This window comes from Lissotriton vulgaris, chromosome 3_1, assembly GCF_964263255.1.
Source record: "Lissotriton vulgaris chromosome 3_1, aLisVul1.2, whole genome shotgun sequence".
Lineage (NCBI taxonomy): Eukaryota > Metazoa > Chordata > Amphibia > Caudata > Salamandridae > Lissotriton > Lissotriton vulgaris.
In genome coordinates, this window is record NC_141689.1 from 1,337,916,783 (window position 1) to 1,337,933,936 (window position 17,154).

At 45.7% G+C, this 17,154-nt stretch overlaps 1 protein-coding gene across 1 annotated transcript in view; it reads right to left on the bottom strand.

Annotated features, from left to right (window-relative positions):
• The window catches only part of TEX15 (testis expressed 15, meiosis and synapsis associated), a 115,443-nt gene that overhangs the window by 47,095 nt on the left and 51,194 nt on the right, over nt 1-17,154 (bottom strand). The window lies entirely within an intron of this gene.

A 17,154-nucleotide genomic window follows, 5' to 3' on the forward strand; every position in this document is an offset into this window, starting at 1 on the left:
TATATATAGATATGACGTCCGAACAGTCCTATCCACTGCTTATAAGCATAGCGGGATGAATGAACCCCTCTGGTCCACCCCCCCTCATTGCACCCCCATAGCCCAGAGACGTACATACGAATTATCCCAAGGGATGGGGTCTCTGTGGCTGATGGAGGGTTTAACATCAGGCCCGATAGTCCACCCAGCATTTCCAAATATTGCAGTGCTTGGGTGGGCATCCCCTAGAGACAAAGATGGGTTGTTCCAACCCCATACAGAAGTCAAGCCCATTCTTCCATGCGGCCACTGATGGGGCCCTTGATACCTTCCATGCCCTGGCAATGTCCCTCTATGCCAGTGTAAATCCCAACTGCATGAGGTGTCTCTTATAGATGTTGCCTCCTATCCCCTCCATAACATGAAGCAGGGCCAACTGCGGTGTACGGGGTAGCTCCCACCCCAGGACCTCCGAGAGACAGTCACATACCCCCTCCAAAAGCGGTCTAGGGAGAGACAGCACCAGACTGTGTGAATGAATGTGCCCTCCTCATGCCCGCAGCAAAGAAACACAGGGAAGGCAATCATCCCTGCCCTCCACAAGCGAAGTCGAGTATAATAGGCCCTGTGGAGGTACTTGAACTGGAAAAGGTGGAGTAGCATTGCTATGCTCGCCCCCGCGGGGCTGCCAGAGCCTCGGTCCAGTCCTTCTCTTCCAATGTGTCCATATCCTCCTCCCAGTCCCCCCGGAGCTTCTGTAATGTTTGGGAGCAATGGATAACCAGGGATTGATTTATTCAGGAAATTTTCTGGTCATTTAAATCTCCCATAAAGACCTTAGCTTTCAATGGGCTAAATTCCGGTAATGACTCTAAGCCCTTTAGGCTAGGGGTCAGGGCATGCAGGAATTGAAGGTAGCGATAGAACTAGGAACATGGCATATGAAATTCTTTCTGAAGACCTTGAAAAGATTTGAGCATCCGGCCCCTCATGACATCGCCTAGGACTGAGATGAATGAATGAAAATATTTGTAGAGCACACTACTGCTGAGGCATCTTGGCGCTAGAGAAAATGAACATACCACAATGCAAACAAGGGTTATCGTTGAGTAAAAAGCCAGGTTTTGATTTCCTTCCGGAACAACATTCTGTTAGTTTCTTTTCTCAGGTGACGAGGAAATGCGTTCCATAACCTAGATGCGAGAAAGGAAAACATTTTCCTCCCCATGTTGCTTTCTTTATCTTGGGAGGTTTGACCAACCCAAGCGTGGCCGATCTTAAATCCCACATTGGTGTATAGCGGGAAAAAAAGGATTGCACGTCCTCTGCCCCACCGCCAAACAGGGCTTTATGAACCAAGCAGAGTGATTTAAACTCAATGCGCCGTCGTACCGGGAGCCAGTGGAGTTGTTAATGTGTGAGGTAGGGTAATGTTTAGGTAAATTGAGTAATACTCTAGCTGCCGCATTTTGAATTGATTGCAGTTTAGCCAGTTGTCTTACTCCAGCTCCCAAATACAAAGCATTGCCATAATCAATTCTCAAAAGAATTGTGGTGATTATCACTGTTTTCCTCAAGATGAGAGGAATGAACGGAAGGATCTTTCTCAGACGTTTCAGCATAAAAAAACAGACTGATGATACTTGGTTGATCTGGGCAGCCCAGTCCAGTTTTTTGTCAAACATAAAGCCAAGATTTCAGGCTTTATTTACTGGCACTGGGCAGGCCCCTGCTGAAGATGGCCACCAGTGCAGATTCCTGATTGCGGCTTTATGACCAAACTCTAAAACTTCAGTTTTCTCGATGTTCAGTTTTAGAAAGTTAGCGTTCATCCAGGTCATCAAAGCTGAGAGGCAGTTAGAGAATTCCACGGCCATGACATCCTCTGCCTGGGTTACAGATACTATCAGCTGAGTGTCATCGGTGTATGACACCAGCAAGAAGCCAAGACTCTTTATTAGTTTTGCCAATGGGGCAACATAGATGTTGAAAAGATTGGGGGATAATGCAGAGTCCTGAGGGACTCCTCCCGGTAGCAACAATTCCTCCGACTGAAGTCCTTCCCAATGAATGATTTGTTTTCTGGATGACAGAAAAGTGGACAGTAGGGCAAGGGCTGTACCTGAAATGCTGATGTCCTGAAGCCTTTGGGATAACAACAGATGACTCACGGTATCGAAGGCTGCTGTTAAGTCTAGCAGGACCAGTATTGCCCTTCCACCCGTATCCATGACCTTACGTGTTTCTTCTACTGCCATAAGCAGGGCTGTTTCTGTGGAATGGTTTGCACAGAAGCCATGTTGGGTATTATCCAAGATGTCATAAGTTTCTAAGTATGATGTTATTTCCACATTCATGGCCTTCTCCAGCACCTTGGCAGGAAGCAGTAAGCAGGAGATGGGACGATAGTTTTTTCATCTAGTGGGTCGAGTTTTGGTTTCTTTAGAAGGGGACGAATACAGGCCTTTTTCCACTATGAGGGATAAACTCCGGAGGAGAGGATAGTGTTTAGCAAAGGGGTCAAAACAGAACTTATTTCTTCTGGGGCCAGGTATAATCCAGGTATAATATGGACGGTGGGCACGGGTCCAAAGGGGAACCGGATTTAATTTGAAGCAGCAGGTTGGCTACTTTTTCTTCTGCCAGAGTTGAGAATTGGGATAAGCCATGTTCCCCGACCCTGAGTGTGGACTGCACAGGGTCTTTTCCCTTAAAGTCTTCAGCTACACTAGAGAGCTCATTGTATGCCTATATTGTCCCACCCCCCGAAACCCTGCAGAGCCGCCAGCTGAGGTAAGCGCCCATTATCCCAGAGGGGGGTTTCCTGTGTCAAAGTGTTCCACCATCCCATTTGTCGCAACGCCTGTCTACGAATCAGGAACACCACCCTCGTAAACATCGGCAGCGAGCCCCGCAAAGGTGCAAAATAAAGAATTGTATGAAGTGAATAGTGCCCCATGAGCCGCCGCTCGACAGCATATGCAGAGTCTCCTTTATCGCCGTACCATCACTTGTTGAGAACCAGCAGATGCGAGGTTTGGTAATATGAAAGAAGGACGGCAGTCCCCCGGAGTAGGTGGACAAGAAGCATGGGTGCAGAGGTACGCGCACCTTTCCCCCGCCCATAAAAACTGCCCAAGATCTGCATTCACCTGTTGGAACCATCAGGGCGGGATCTGATATGGGTGATTTTGGAGCTGATAGAGGAGCCACGGAAGCGCGACCATTTTGAATATTGCCAATCTACCATATAGTGACGGGCATAAGGGACCAGGACTTGAAGTCTTCCTGGGTCCGTTCCCAACCGGGAGCCAAGTTACGCTCCTAGGAGAGTGCAGGGACATCCAACAGGAACACCCCTAGATATTCAGTCCCCCCACCGCTACCTGAACCGAGGAAATCCACTTGCCCATACCCGTCTGATCCCCTAGAATCCATACCGTCGATTTACGGGATTCATATAAAGTCCTGAGGTCTCCCCGAAAATCTGCATAATGCGCAGTAGGCACGGCCCGTCCTGTCTACAGCCGTAAGGAAGAAGAGGACATCGTCCGCATACAATGCAATCCTATCGGACAGACCCGGAGCCCATTCAAACCCCCGGACTTGCACATCTATGCGCACCCATGCAGCCAAAGGCTCCATAGCTAGTGGGAATAAATATGAGACAGGGGGCAGCCCTGCCGCGTGCCCCGCCCGATGGAAAAGGTGGATGAGACGGCCTGCCCGGTTTATGAAACACCACCACCTCCGCATGCCTCCAGACTGGAAGAAGTGAGCCACTTTCCCAAGCCTCCTCTATGACAGGGCAAAAATGAGGGGCCAAGTGTACAAAGTGGTGTCTAAAGAATTCACTGGGAAACCCGTTGGGTCCCGGCGTCTTCCCGGAGTTGAGATCCCCCAAGGCCGTGCCCAATTCTTCATCTGTCAGTGGTAGCTCCAACTGATCCCTCACCTCATCTGACACTGTTTTGGGTGGTAGGTTGGCGATTAATTTATCTAGAACGGCGGTCGATAGGCATTCTTTGGGAGCATATAGGGCTGCGTAATAGGCGGCAAAGCTTTCCGCAATGGCCAGGGGGTCCATGATCAGCTCGCCCAAAACGCCCAGCAGGGCCTGGGAATGGAAGGTTCCCTGGCAAAGACGATGCAACATCTTGCCGGATTTATCTCTCAATTGATACACCCTGCTGCGCGTCGCCTGCCAGGCTTGGCGGGCCTCATCCATCAGCAGGGCCGCATAATTATGTTGAGCTATCAACAGTTGCCTCCTAGATTGGCCCCACTGCTTCCCGGCTCCTACGTTCATTCCATTCCTGCTTCCGCCCACAGCAGCTCCTCTCTATGCTCCCTACGCGCTGCCGCACACCAAGAAATATTCATCCCCCTCTGTGTGGGTTTCAAAGCCTCCCACAAAGTCTTGGCGCTGGAGTCGGACCCCACATTAGCTGTTAGTTAGTGATCAATAGTGTCGCTTATATGTTCTTTGTAATCATCATTCTGCAGATGCCACACTGAGAGGCGCCACCTGAAAGGTTCTCGCCCTCGATCAATCTGGAGTGTGAGGGCTACTGGGGAATGATCGGAAAGGCCCCGGGACAAGATCTTCACAGACACCACCCTACCGACCTCCACCCTGGGAACAAAGAGATTGTCTATTCTGGAGTATGAGTCGTGGACCGCCGATAGGTAGGTGAATTCCCGGCGATCGCCGTGAATGCGTCGCCATACATCACTCCAATCAAGTCCCGGCACTAAGGAATGCCATCTTGTAGTGCGCCCACTCTCCAATCCACCCACGCAGCCCGCCATCGATCCCTGGTCAGCTCCATGAAGTCAATCCAATCCCCACCAACTACCGATAGCATATCCGGCATGTCCGCCCACAGGGTGATGAACCGCTCCACCAGGTTCGACTGCGAGGGGGGTGCACTGACACTACCCAGCACCAGGGGGTCTTCCCCAATCGTGCCCTGGAGAAATAAGTAACGCCCCTGCGTGTCTGACCACTGTTTATTATGAATGTAGGGGACCCTGCAGTGTATCAGAATCGCCACCCCACTTGAGCCCCTCGCAAAGCTGAAGGCAGAGAGCTTTTGTACCCATGAGGTGTGTTTCCTGTAGCATAAGTGTATCGGCCCCAGCCCGTTTAGCGTAGTGGGTAACAGACCATCATTACCCTTCAGTTGTCCCCGAGGACCTCTCCGGGCCATCTCGCTTGATGAGGAATCAGATTCTCTTCCAGGTAGCGTGTGAACTCTCACCTGCACCGTCTCATCAGTCCATTTGAAGACCTCCCCAGGAGTATTAAAAAAGTGCATGCGGGAGCGGTACACCACCCGGAGGCGGGCAGGAAACAGGAGAGCATAGGGAAGCTTGAGGTCTCTTAGGAGGGCCTTCGCTGCCATAAATGATTGTCGATGTTGTTGCACTAGTTGCGTATAATCAGGAAAGATGACGATACATGCATTGCCATAGAGTAGGGGCTCTTTGGCCCGGGCCTGTTTCAATATGGCGTCATGATCATTGCACTTCAAAAGTTTTGCAATAACTGTGCGCGTTGCCGTGACTGATTTGACTTCCCCAGTGGCGGTGCATTTTTCTTGCACGTTGCTTTGTAGTGCCTGGAATTCATTGAGATCCTGTAAAACATACAAACGTTGTTTGATGTCAAATGGCTTTTCATCCGCCACTTTGCTTTCAAAATCGAGATCAGGCACCCACATTCTCGTCCCAAATAGGACCTCGTAAGGAGTGACACCTCCTAGGGAACTTCTTGTTATATTATTGAGTGCCTTCTGGACCTCATATAAGTAAATAACCCAACATTCACCCGAACCTTGCTGTTTAAGAGTGCTTTAAGTCTCGGTTTTTCCTCTCCATGTCCAAATTTCCACGAGGATGGTACGGAGAGAAGTACCCAAACTTCCCATAGCTCCCTTGTAAGCCCTAGAGCTAAACGGGGGGTCACGGTCAGAATGTAATGTGCCAACTGCGTATGTTCCTATGAAGACTCACAAATCTTTTACAACAGTTCGAGAGTCAGCCATGGGCTGAGGACAAACCCACAGCAATCTGGAGCATGAATCCACCGCCACCAAGATATACCTGTAAGCTCCATCTGATTGTAGGGGGCCACAGTGGTCCAAATAGACACAAGCAAGTGGTCTGTCTGATATAAGTAATGGTGTCTGCGCTGGACATGCCATGACAGAACCCTTCATCTGCTGACAGATGTCGCATTTTAAGACTAAATTATTTGTTTGTTTGTTTCATCCTGGCCACCAATAGCGTTGTTTCAATAAAGAAACCGTTGCGGTAATCCCTGCATGTGCAGAACCTTGACCCTCGTGTGCAGCTAGAATTAAACCTAATCTGCGATCTATGTTTGGTATTACTCTATCCCTCACTCCTGGAATTTGAGCATAAAGAATATTTTTTGCATCTAACTTGAAGGAGTACTTGAGTGGAAAGCCTTTTATTAAGGATGTGCTGTTTTTACGTGAAGCAATGACAGCTACCATTATCTGTTTGTATATTTTTGTACTAGAACGAGTGATTGCAGCTATGGCAGCAGTTCATACTGCCCCTTTTGAGGCTTCATCAGCAAAAGAATTCCCTTCAACGTGAATGCCATCACGTTGGTGACTTAGCGTGTGTATCATGTGAGCTCTCGATAGTTCATTTTTCAACTCAGCTACCTGTTCCCATAGCAATCTACGCCTAATTGTGCCACGTTTTGAGTCTTTAAACCCATTTTGACCCCGATAGTGTAGATATTCATTGCATGACTTGACACAATAAAAAGAATCGCACACAATCAGTGTGGGGGAATTCATGATCCGTATTTATTAGTGCCAGTAACAGAGGTTTTAGTTCTGACAGCTGTGCCAAGCAGTCTCCTAGAGACTGTGTCTTCGTACTGCCAGGATGGAACATGCCTTCCTGCTTACGACCCTTCACAATCGCATATGCAGAGCTTTATTGTTGTTTACTCTAATGGCTGGCTGAGCAGAACCGTCAGTGTAAATAATATATTCATACTGATCTAGAGGCATTATTTCATTTGGTAGAGGATAGTCTTGTTCATATTGCAGAAATGCTTGTGTTTTAAGTGTAGATTCAAATTTGTAATCAACATCTGTCACAGTGAGAGCCCATTGTATCCATCTTGTATGTAAAGCTTTAGCATTTGGAACGCATGCTTTTGTAACAGCTTCTAAGGCTGGTACTGAAGTTACGACAATTGTTTGTTTCCACTGAACCAATGCTCTTTCTCTCACTACAGCAGTCTGTACAGCTGTCAGAATTTTTTCTGTAGAAGCAAAATGCATTTCCGCATTTGTGTACAAGTGTCATTTGTATGCTATGTGTACTGTGTTGCCTTCATTGAAGGTTAGGTAAGTATACTCAGATTGGTCCGCTATAACACGGATCACTAAATTTGTGGTGTTTACACGAGTGTGTAAGTGTTTTGAAGCTATCATGTCAGCTTGTAGGAAACAAAGGATATCTGTGTGTTCCTGTGTCTAATGTCTAACTGAAAAATCAGGTCTTATTAGATTGTAGAAAGGTTCTACTTTTTCTGCGTAATCTGAAATGTAAGTTCTGACAAAATTTAAGTATCCCAATATGGATTGTATATTTTTCAAAGATTTAACAGATTGGAGCAGGGCAAACTTTTCTAAAAACTTAGCTGCCAGGCTTTTCCCTTCCCTTGATAACTCATATCCCAGAAATAGGACATTGAGGTGGGCTATTTTCGATTTTTTAAAGTTGAATTTGTAGCCCTACGAGGCTGACCCCAAATTTATGTTGCTAAACCTGGGTCAGTGATCCTTTAAATCATCATCACGTCAGTTAAATATCATCTACATAGGACAATGCTTCTTCATCCCAACTCTGTTACCCTAGCGGAGAACAACCTGTGGCTATTCTTATACCCTTGGGAAGTCGACAAAATTGACACTGAGATCCGAGCGCTGAGAATGCTGTTAAATATCTGCTTTTAGGCGCTATATTTTGGCATAAAAATCCATTTGAGATATCTAGTGTTGTTATGTATTTTTTCAGCACAATGTTATTTATTAATGCGGCACTGTGTGCATTCTGTACTGCACATGTTTTAGTGCATGTATTCAGATGTGTGTAGTCTAAAACTAGATAGTATGAACTATAGGGTTTCATTACAGGAAACAAAGAATTATTCATTGCGGAGGTGCAACTTTCAATTATAATCTGGTATTCAAGTTGATCTAAGATCTCCCTGAGCTTTTTTTTCGCTTCTTGTTTTATCGGGTACTGTTTCTGTGGAGTTGGAATCGTTTTTACTGGGTTTACATGTTGAGGTGACTCAGCAACCCACCCAACATGGTTGCAATATAATGCTGGAGCAAGTGCTATCGCCCACTCCTGCGGGAATGTATGTTTTAAGTATATTGGAACGAGGTCTGAAAAAGTCGAGAAAATTACAGTTTCTATCTATGGCCAATCCATAACAATTTCAGGCGGCCAATTCTTTTCAGCTAAAAGTATGCAATATCCATAGGTCAGGTTCTCCCAAAAGAGAACTTTAATTTTCCTGGGTTTGTCCCCCTCCCTTTGGTGTGTTATTTCATATAACTTATGTGGGACATTTTCCCTTGTATCAGGTGTCTCCACTGTAATATGTTCATTCAACTCCGCTGTCACAAAAAATTTCCTCAGGTTCACGCAAGCTACTGTTACTTCTGCAGCACTGTCCAGCATCGTTAGTGACCATTTCCCATTCAGAACTTGAGTCTTCAGAATTTTGGTCATGTCTAGCTTTAAGACCTGCTACTTTCTTCTTTTTAAATTGAGGTTTTTGATTTTGGCTTCTCTTCTTTTTTGGAAGTATAGTCTGAAGTGTGTTGCATGTTTCTGGACTTTCTACGCTCTTCCTGTCTGTGTTCTGACCGTCCTTCCCTCTCAGAGTTTTTTGATGAACCCTGAAAGGAACAAGAGGAACGTGTATCAGTATCCTGATACCTGTCAGTTTTTTTATGTTATCACTATTTCTGTAGTTGTACCTTCTTTCGGAGGGCTCCTGTTTAGGAGACCCACCCCTGGAATGTGATCTATTCGATTTTTTTTGTTATCCCATTTCTTCTTGGAAGAATCAGGTGCTTGCTTGGTGTTTTCTTTTTCAGGACCACCCATGAGTTTAGGTTTTGTTGCTCTAGCTCCCAAACAATCTCTACCTAATTCGACATAGGTGTCTTCGATAATTTTAGGTAATTCACGTTCTTGTTGTAAAGGAGTGAAATCCCACAGGCATTGGCATATTGCCACTGCTGCTGCCCCCCTTTTATGTTTGCTAATATAATAGCTGATACTTGGGCAACATTTCCTAACAATTTCATATCTAAGTTCAGAGGAGGTTCTGTTCTATACTCATTCTGCATTTGTCTTAATACATCTGGTATTACTGCTTTTGAAGGGATACCATGAGTTCTGGTATATATGGCAGCGAAAACTGTGTCCCAAGAGGTACAATCCTCTATCTGGGGAGGTATCCCCACTGGCAAGCAGATTCTTTGCATCCTGTGTTTTTCTTGAGGGCTTGTGTGTGGAAACACTGTCTCTAGCTGTGTTATTTTCTGAGCTATCCAGAATAGCATTTGCTAGTCTAGTGGGCATTTTACCCATAACTGTATGTAGCGTTTGTGGTGTTATTTTAGTTGTAGTTCAATGAATTTGTCCTGCTGGAGTAGCCCTTGCTGGCTGAAGTGTGAGTGTTCTCATCACAAACTGTGTCAGGTTTCTATAAAGTTTTATTATTTCTTTATGAAGTGGACGTAAGTCTGCTACTGGCATTGTGTTAATATCTGGATGCGGTGTGTATGCCGCTAGGACTGGCCAAGTTGCTCCATCTCTCTTTAGTGGACAGCGTCTCGCTTTAACTTTTGTGTGTGGGAGGGCACCTTCAAACCAGTTTATTTGCTCCTGGTAGGTAACAGAAGTTCAATGTCCTCATACGGACAGTATTCATCTGGTGTGTCATCTTTGTATAAGAATGAAATGTATGTGTTTGTGCATCTGTTGTTGGAATTAAACCCATGGATAGAATACCTCTGTTCTGTATGATTTGTGTGCCTCAATCATGAATGTGACTGTCCCACCCCTAGCTGTGAATCCATAGTCAGCTAGTTTTAAAGTAAGGGAAGTTCTGACATTTTCTGAAATGTTTATTTCACTTTGTTCTTCCTCCCTTGCTGCAGCTGCGTGATGTGCTGTTGCAGCTGCGTCTTCGTCAGCCATTATTTTGAAGAAGGACAAAGTTTCAAAGAAATTTAGATAAGGTTTTATGCACATTACAAACTATTTGTCCTTCAAGCTTGATACAGGCAATACGTAGATTATGCCTACTCAGCTGTGGCGGATGGTTCCTTTCCCACTCCAGTCATGTCTGTAAGAATGTGAGTAGGGGTCTCTGAGGAAGCAGGGCTGAACTACTCAGATTTGACCGTTAATTACGTACCAAACCAAAGTTGGCAGCTCCATCTTGTGTTGTTCCTATAAACCTATATAGGACCTGCACATTTAGACAACATAGACTGTGGGATTGGAGTCCAGACTGATTCCTGACACCCTCACGGGTACGTGCACCTTTATACCAGCTAGCTCACAGTGCCACTACAAACCCCTCTTACCAAGGGACGAATAATTCTTGGCAACTATCGAACATGACAACTCTGCCCTATCAGGGATTGTGGAAACAGTGTGATACTTTTCGCTCAGTCACTTGTGTTCACTTCGTCCGATAGAGATACACAGAATAAACGGTGGGGACATTTTCAATAAGCATTTACTAAACCAGATTCCTACCATAGTGCTAAACAATGAATAAAGATAGGTATAAAAATACATGCCAATAAAATACGTACGCCTATGATGTAACCCTAACTAGATGTACCTAAGTGTACCTAGCATGTATGTAGGTGTAAAGCCAAGAATCCCTCTAGGATAAAGTTAACCCCATTTCCTGAAGTGAGAGACTGTGGTACACCAACTTGGTCTTGAAATGGACACCCCACGAGGGAGGTCAGACCACTGCAAGCGGGGTGTCTGCCTGCCGGAACCTCAGCGTCTTGCCTCAGTGTGTCAGCATGGAAGTCCTTTTTCTCCTCTGCCCACCTCAGCAAAGATATGGTGTTATATATCCAAAGTGGTACTCTCAGGGGATCTACCTTGCTGTGTCATGTCGGACTTAGACTGGCAGACGGAGTGACCCTTACACATAGTTGTTATGGTGGAGATGGTAGTCCTGCTGAGTTTCCAAGAACCCTCATGCATAATGTATGAGGCTAGTTTTCAGGGAAAAGCACATGTCAATTAGGTATTACCGTAACTAGGTCAAAGGTCAGTACTAAGAACCGTTATGTAGTGTAATGTCAGGGAAAAATAGGTGAAAAGTCTGGTTGCTACCTGAGCCTATATCGGGCACCTGTATGAAACATAACAGAAGTTTATTGTATTTTAGCTCTTTAAATGCACTAGATTACTTGCAGAGAAATGTCACTCTAAGTGTCACTCATTTGCAGTTGAATGTCACTCATAAGTGTATTGAAACCATGGAAATGTCACACATAACCAATTTGAAAACCTGGCTGCTATGCGCTCTGCACGTGGCAGGGCTCTCAAAGTAGGAGGTCCATCATGAGTACTGCCTAGACCAGTACTGGACAGCACTATAGTGCACATATAAGGCGACCCATAAGGCGGCCTAGGGCTTGTTATTGTATTGTTCTGTTCTCTTTTCGTGTTGGCTGCTTGAGGGTCTTTGTAGCAGTGTTACCTTCCTACCTCGCTATTGGGTGCCAACTTGACTGATCACTGTAGGATGAGAGCCAGCCGGATGTCTGAGGCCAAATTCAAGAACAATTTAATGATTAAAGGTCAAGCAGTGTGAGCTCCTGAACTATACTGGGCTACACACTGATCTACATTGCTTCCTTTCATCTACTTTATTTACCAACCATTTCCTAAAGGTAGTAGCTTTTTATACGCTGTCACACTTCACTCCAAGGAAGCCTCCAGGTCATTTCAATCCATAGGTGAAGGTTTCGGTTGAGGTGGCAGTCCCAGGTGGATGTGAGTGGGTCATTTTTCTGTCTTTGTCATTTTTTTTGTAGGCCCTCTCTTCTTTTGTGCCTTGTATTCTCTGTTCATTAACGGCTTATTTGTGCTCTACTTATCAGTGTCCACTGTAGTTCATGCAACCACCGCTACATTTGTTGGTTCCGGTACTGGCACCGGTCCTGCAGTACTGAGTAGTGTCTGAGTTCACACTGTCAACTGCTAATGAGAAGATTGCAGCTGGAGGTTTTTTCCATCTTTACCGAAGCTTGTCTACACATGGATGCGTCGCTGTGGCAATGGGCAAATGCAATATTGAGACAAACATGCCTACACAAAGAAATAGAGTGACTATAGACGGGTGCTTTAAGTGCACAGTAAGAGTCAACAGCAAAGAGATCTCCAAGACACCTCTATTGCTGTTGCTTTTCCACCTGCCTTGTATTGCTCAACACTGCCATAGCCTGCAGACCGAGCTGATAGCCTGTCTTCTATCCAGTGACACATGTGGTGCATGCCACTCTTCTGTCTCTGTTGCAGCGCCTAACTTAACTTTGTCTCCTGACTTTGGCCCCCAGGTAAAAAGAAGAAAGCAACCTCCTTTAACCAGACTAGGAAGAATAGTCATCTATCATGCCCATCCCCTTGGACGCAAATGGACGCAACTCCCTGGACGTAGCTACATTTGAAGAGTATTTTGTATACTAAATGACTGCCATATTAGATACAAGCCTTTGCCCCATATATGTGTGGTTGAGAGCCATAGCAGCCAGATGTCTAGGCTGGGGCCATGGCATCTGACCATGCAGACCTCCCACTTTCAACTGCATTGATAAAATCATCAAATGTCTCTATCCAAGCACTCCATCTATCATCAATATTTTGCTTTTTGGCGGTATTGAATAATGGTGGTGGTTTTAGGAAAGCGTCAGCGTCTCTGACTCTGCGTGTGGTTCTCTGTGGCTTGGTTTATGTGACTCAGCTGTGAGGCCTTGCGACGTGCTGGCCTCAGGATCATCTTTAATAATGACTGCGAGCATGACATCCTTCTCTGCCAGATGAGGTCATATTTTCGTACAGGAACGTGCCCCTATGTTGTGATCCTGGTCAATATCCCACCCTTACCTCATAAAAAACTATATACTCCACTGGCCCCAAAGAAAATGCAGATTTTTGCATGGCAGTGGCCCACAGTATTTTGAGCACACGTAGAGCTGATTGGGTGGGGCCGATGACTAAATGCTTTACTGGTTTAGTTTCATCATCAATTTTTAGTCTGTTAGTGTTTTTGGGGGTCAGTTTTCCACTCACCTAGAACAATTAAGCTTCACATATTGTTTTTTTTACTGCCTACTTAGCAAAGGGGTACAAAAGGGGGTGGAGATGGACGGAGCATCTGAACTAATCAAACACTCACACCCGTCAACAGATCTGGGTTTAATCCATCACCGTTCTTTAGCCCACTCTGCCACCCCAGTTCAGACATGGCCATATGCAAATCAGTCTGACCCTCATGGGTACAGTCCAGCCCGAACTGCCAAGCCATGCCTTCCCTAGACCGGAAACAAGCTTCCTAGGACCGGTTTCTGGCATTACAGCCGTCTTCAGCCAAGCTTGCTTGAATCCAGTGGCAAAGTGAGCAAGGGACTCACGTCTGAGTATACCCTGCCAACTTATGGCGAACAAAGAGGTACAAAAGGCCATCAAGCTAGCAGATGGCAGCGAATCAAAGGAACTACGTGCCGACGATTCAATCCCTCCACTACTAGGAAGCGGATTACAAGGCCAATGTGTGCCCCATCCTAACAGGCGATATATCAGGACCTGTTACACTCTGGACTGTCGTGCAACACATCCCTGTCTTGATAAAGACCCGACGCGACCTCAGACATAGGCGCAGAAGGGTCGAAACGTCGACCTTCTGCAAAGGCCTATTACCTCTAGGATTCCGCAAAAAAATTAAAGAAACTTTGTGAATCTCTAGACACCCATCAATACATGGCCTCTGACAAAGAAAAGAGAATTGTATATATGTATAGATTTACTTATAGATTTTGACTCTCCATTGCACATATTACTTCACTATGTGACCACTATTCACTATTGTCACGATTTTTGCAATTTATACGCACTTTGACAGTCGTTGTATGAATTGTTTGAAATATTTATTGAATGAATTCAATTCTGATAAATATAAAAATACAACAAATAAGACGCTGGGCCTTTTTTTATTAATTGCAAGGCTCCTGAATTGTGTTGTCTAATAGGGGGCTGTTCTTTTCTATTACATTAACAGCAATCTGAATTAGTCATGTTCCTTGGACCGGAAACAAGATTCCTAGGACCGGTTTCTGGCATTACAGCGGTCTTCAGCCAGGCTTGCTTGAATCCAGTGACAAAGTGAGCAAGGGACTCACGTCTGAGCATAGCCTGCCAACGTATGGCGAACAAAGCGGTACAAAAGGGGGTGGTGATGGACGGAGCATCTGAACCAATCAAACACTCACACCCAGTCAACAGATCTGGGTTTAATCCATCACCGTTCTTTGGCCCACTCTGCCACCCCAGTTCAGACATGGCCATATGCAAATCAGTCTGACCCTGTGCCTCATGGGTACAGTCCAGCCCGAACTGCCAAGCCATGCCTTCCCTGGACCGGAAACAAGCTTTCTAGGACAGGTTTCTGGCATTACAGCCGTCTTCAGCCAGGCTTGCTTGAATCCAGTGGCAAAGTGAGCAAGGGACTCACGTCTGAGCATACCCTGCCAACTTATGGCGAACAAAGCGGTACAAAAGGGGGTGGTGATGGATGGAGCATCTGAACCAATCAAACACTCACACCCAGTCAACAGATCTGGGTATAATCCATCACCGTTCTTTAGCCCACTCTGCCACCCCAGTTCAGACATGGCCAAATGCAAATCAGTCTGACCCTGTGCCTCATGGGTACAGTCCTGCCCGAACTGCCAAGCCATGCCTTCCCTGGACCGGAAACAAGCTTCCTAGGACCGGTTTTTGGTCTGTTAATGTTTTTGGGGGTCAGTTTTCCACTCACCTAGAACAATTACGCTTCACACATTGTTTTTTTTACCGCCTACTTAGCAAAGGGCCACAGAGAGCTCCATTATGCTCAGGCCACTTTGACCACTCTACCGCCACCACTACTACTAACCTATTTGCAAAAACAAGTTGATGGACAGAATGCAGAACAATGTCATACATTCACCCCAGGACAGAGATCTGGGCCTAAATCCATTGTTTTTTTGCTCACCATGCCATTCCAGTTTGATCCCAGCCATATGCAAATCAGTCTTGACCCTGTGCCCCATGGGAACAGTCCAGCCCGAAATGCCAAGCCAGGTCCTCCCTGGACTGGAAATAAGCATCCTAGGACCGGTTTCGGGCTTTCAGCCCTCTTCAGCCAGGATAGCTTGATTTCAGTGGCATGGAGAGCACAGGACTCACGTCTGATTCCGGTCGAGGGAAGACATGACTTGGCAGTTCCAGCTGGACTGTTCCCAAGAGGCACAGGGTCCAGACTGATTTGCATATGGCAATGTCTGAACTAGGGTGGCTTGGTGAGCAAAATACTGATGGAATAAACCCAGATCTGTGACTGGGGGTGGATGTTTTGCCACATTCCGTCCATCATCTTGTGTGTTTTACTAACCTATTTGCAGCACTTGAACAATTTACAGACAATGATTGACTTCCCCCACCTCTCCCAACCCTTTTGTTACCGAGCAGCTCATTGCCAAAATATGTCACGATCAGGAATGTGCTTTGTTTTATGGCAGGTGTGGTCAGGAAGCCACCAGGTGCATTTGTTACACATGTCACCCTCACATCTAGTAGGAATAGCCAGAAAGTTGCTAGGTGCATTTATTACAATCCCTAAGGTAAATTACCACCCCAGGTCTCACTGGCACTTTCATCTACTACTAGCCCACCCCAGGCACTAAAGCACCTTAGCCTGGTTCACACCCTTCACAAGGACATTCCTCGAGAAACAATGTCCAGGGCATCTACTGTCGCTACTTCTTCCATCTCCTGTGCCAAACTACCAGTATTGATTAGTGAGTCTTCTTGTTAAACTGCCTTCCCCTGTTCTGATAGTTTATCAATATTGAGTTGGAACGTAGCAGGGATCCAAGCTAAATGAACTGATAGCGAGTGGGGACACTTCATCGATGGGCATGATATTTGTATGTTTTAGGAAATATGGACCAGAGAAAAGGTTTTTACATGCAGGTTTTGGGGCTTTTTTATCCCAGCAATAGCATCAACTGCAGACACAGGAGGTCTACCAGTATGGCATAAAGTCACTCTGCTCTGTTCTCTTACCCAGCTGGACATTAGGTCTGGCTATATTTAGGGAGTACTGTAGGAATTAACATCTACAGTAGAAGCGTCAGCTTCCAGAAAGACCTTTCCACCTTGCACCTATTGAATTATTGTCGTGTTACTCTAATGCTTACAATGCAATTGTTGCTGATGGCTTAAATTTAACTTACGAGCCCTTTGGCATCACCCAGGACCTAGTGGCCTCCAAAGAAATGTTGTGGGGTATCCCTAAGCTAACTGCCCCACCCAAAAAGCAATTGTCAAGGTCAGCTCTGCAAAATGACTCACATATCTCTCACACATGGCCTTCGTGCCCGTAACAGCCATTCTTTATATGACACTAAAATTGCTCCAACATTTCAGACGGAGGCCTACACTATCCACTTCGATTACATTCTCCTTAATGTCCGGATCTGGAGAACCATTAAGGACCTGGATTCACTCTAAGAGCCAAGAGTGACTACGATCCACTAACACTTACCATACAGGACTTCTTATCTATCTCCCAGTCTGCCCTTGCAACAATGCTTTAGTACTAAGCAACAACCGAAGACATGTTAAATAGAATGCCATCTGCTCTACACTCGATTCTATATTCAGAATTTATAGATTGGTAGCTATTACCCTGCGGTCAATCATTGAAAATTGGGAACACCACAATGTTAAAAACTTGAGGCGCATAGCGAATAATTTATAACGTTGAAAGACTGGTTTCAAAAGGGCATTTAGATC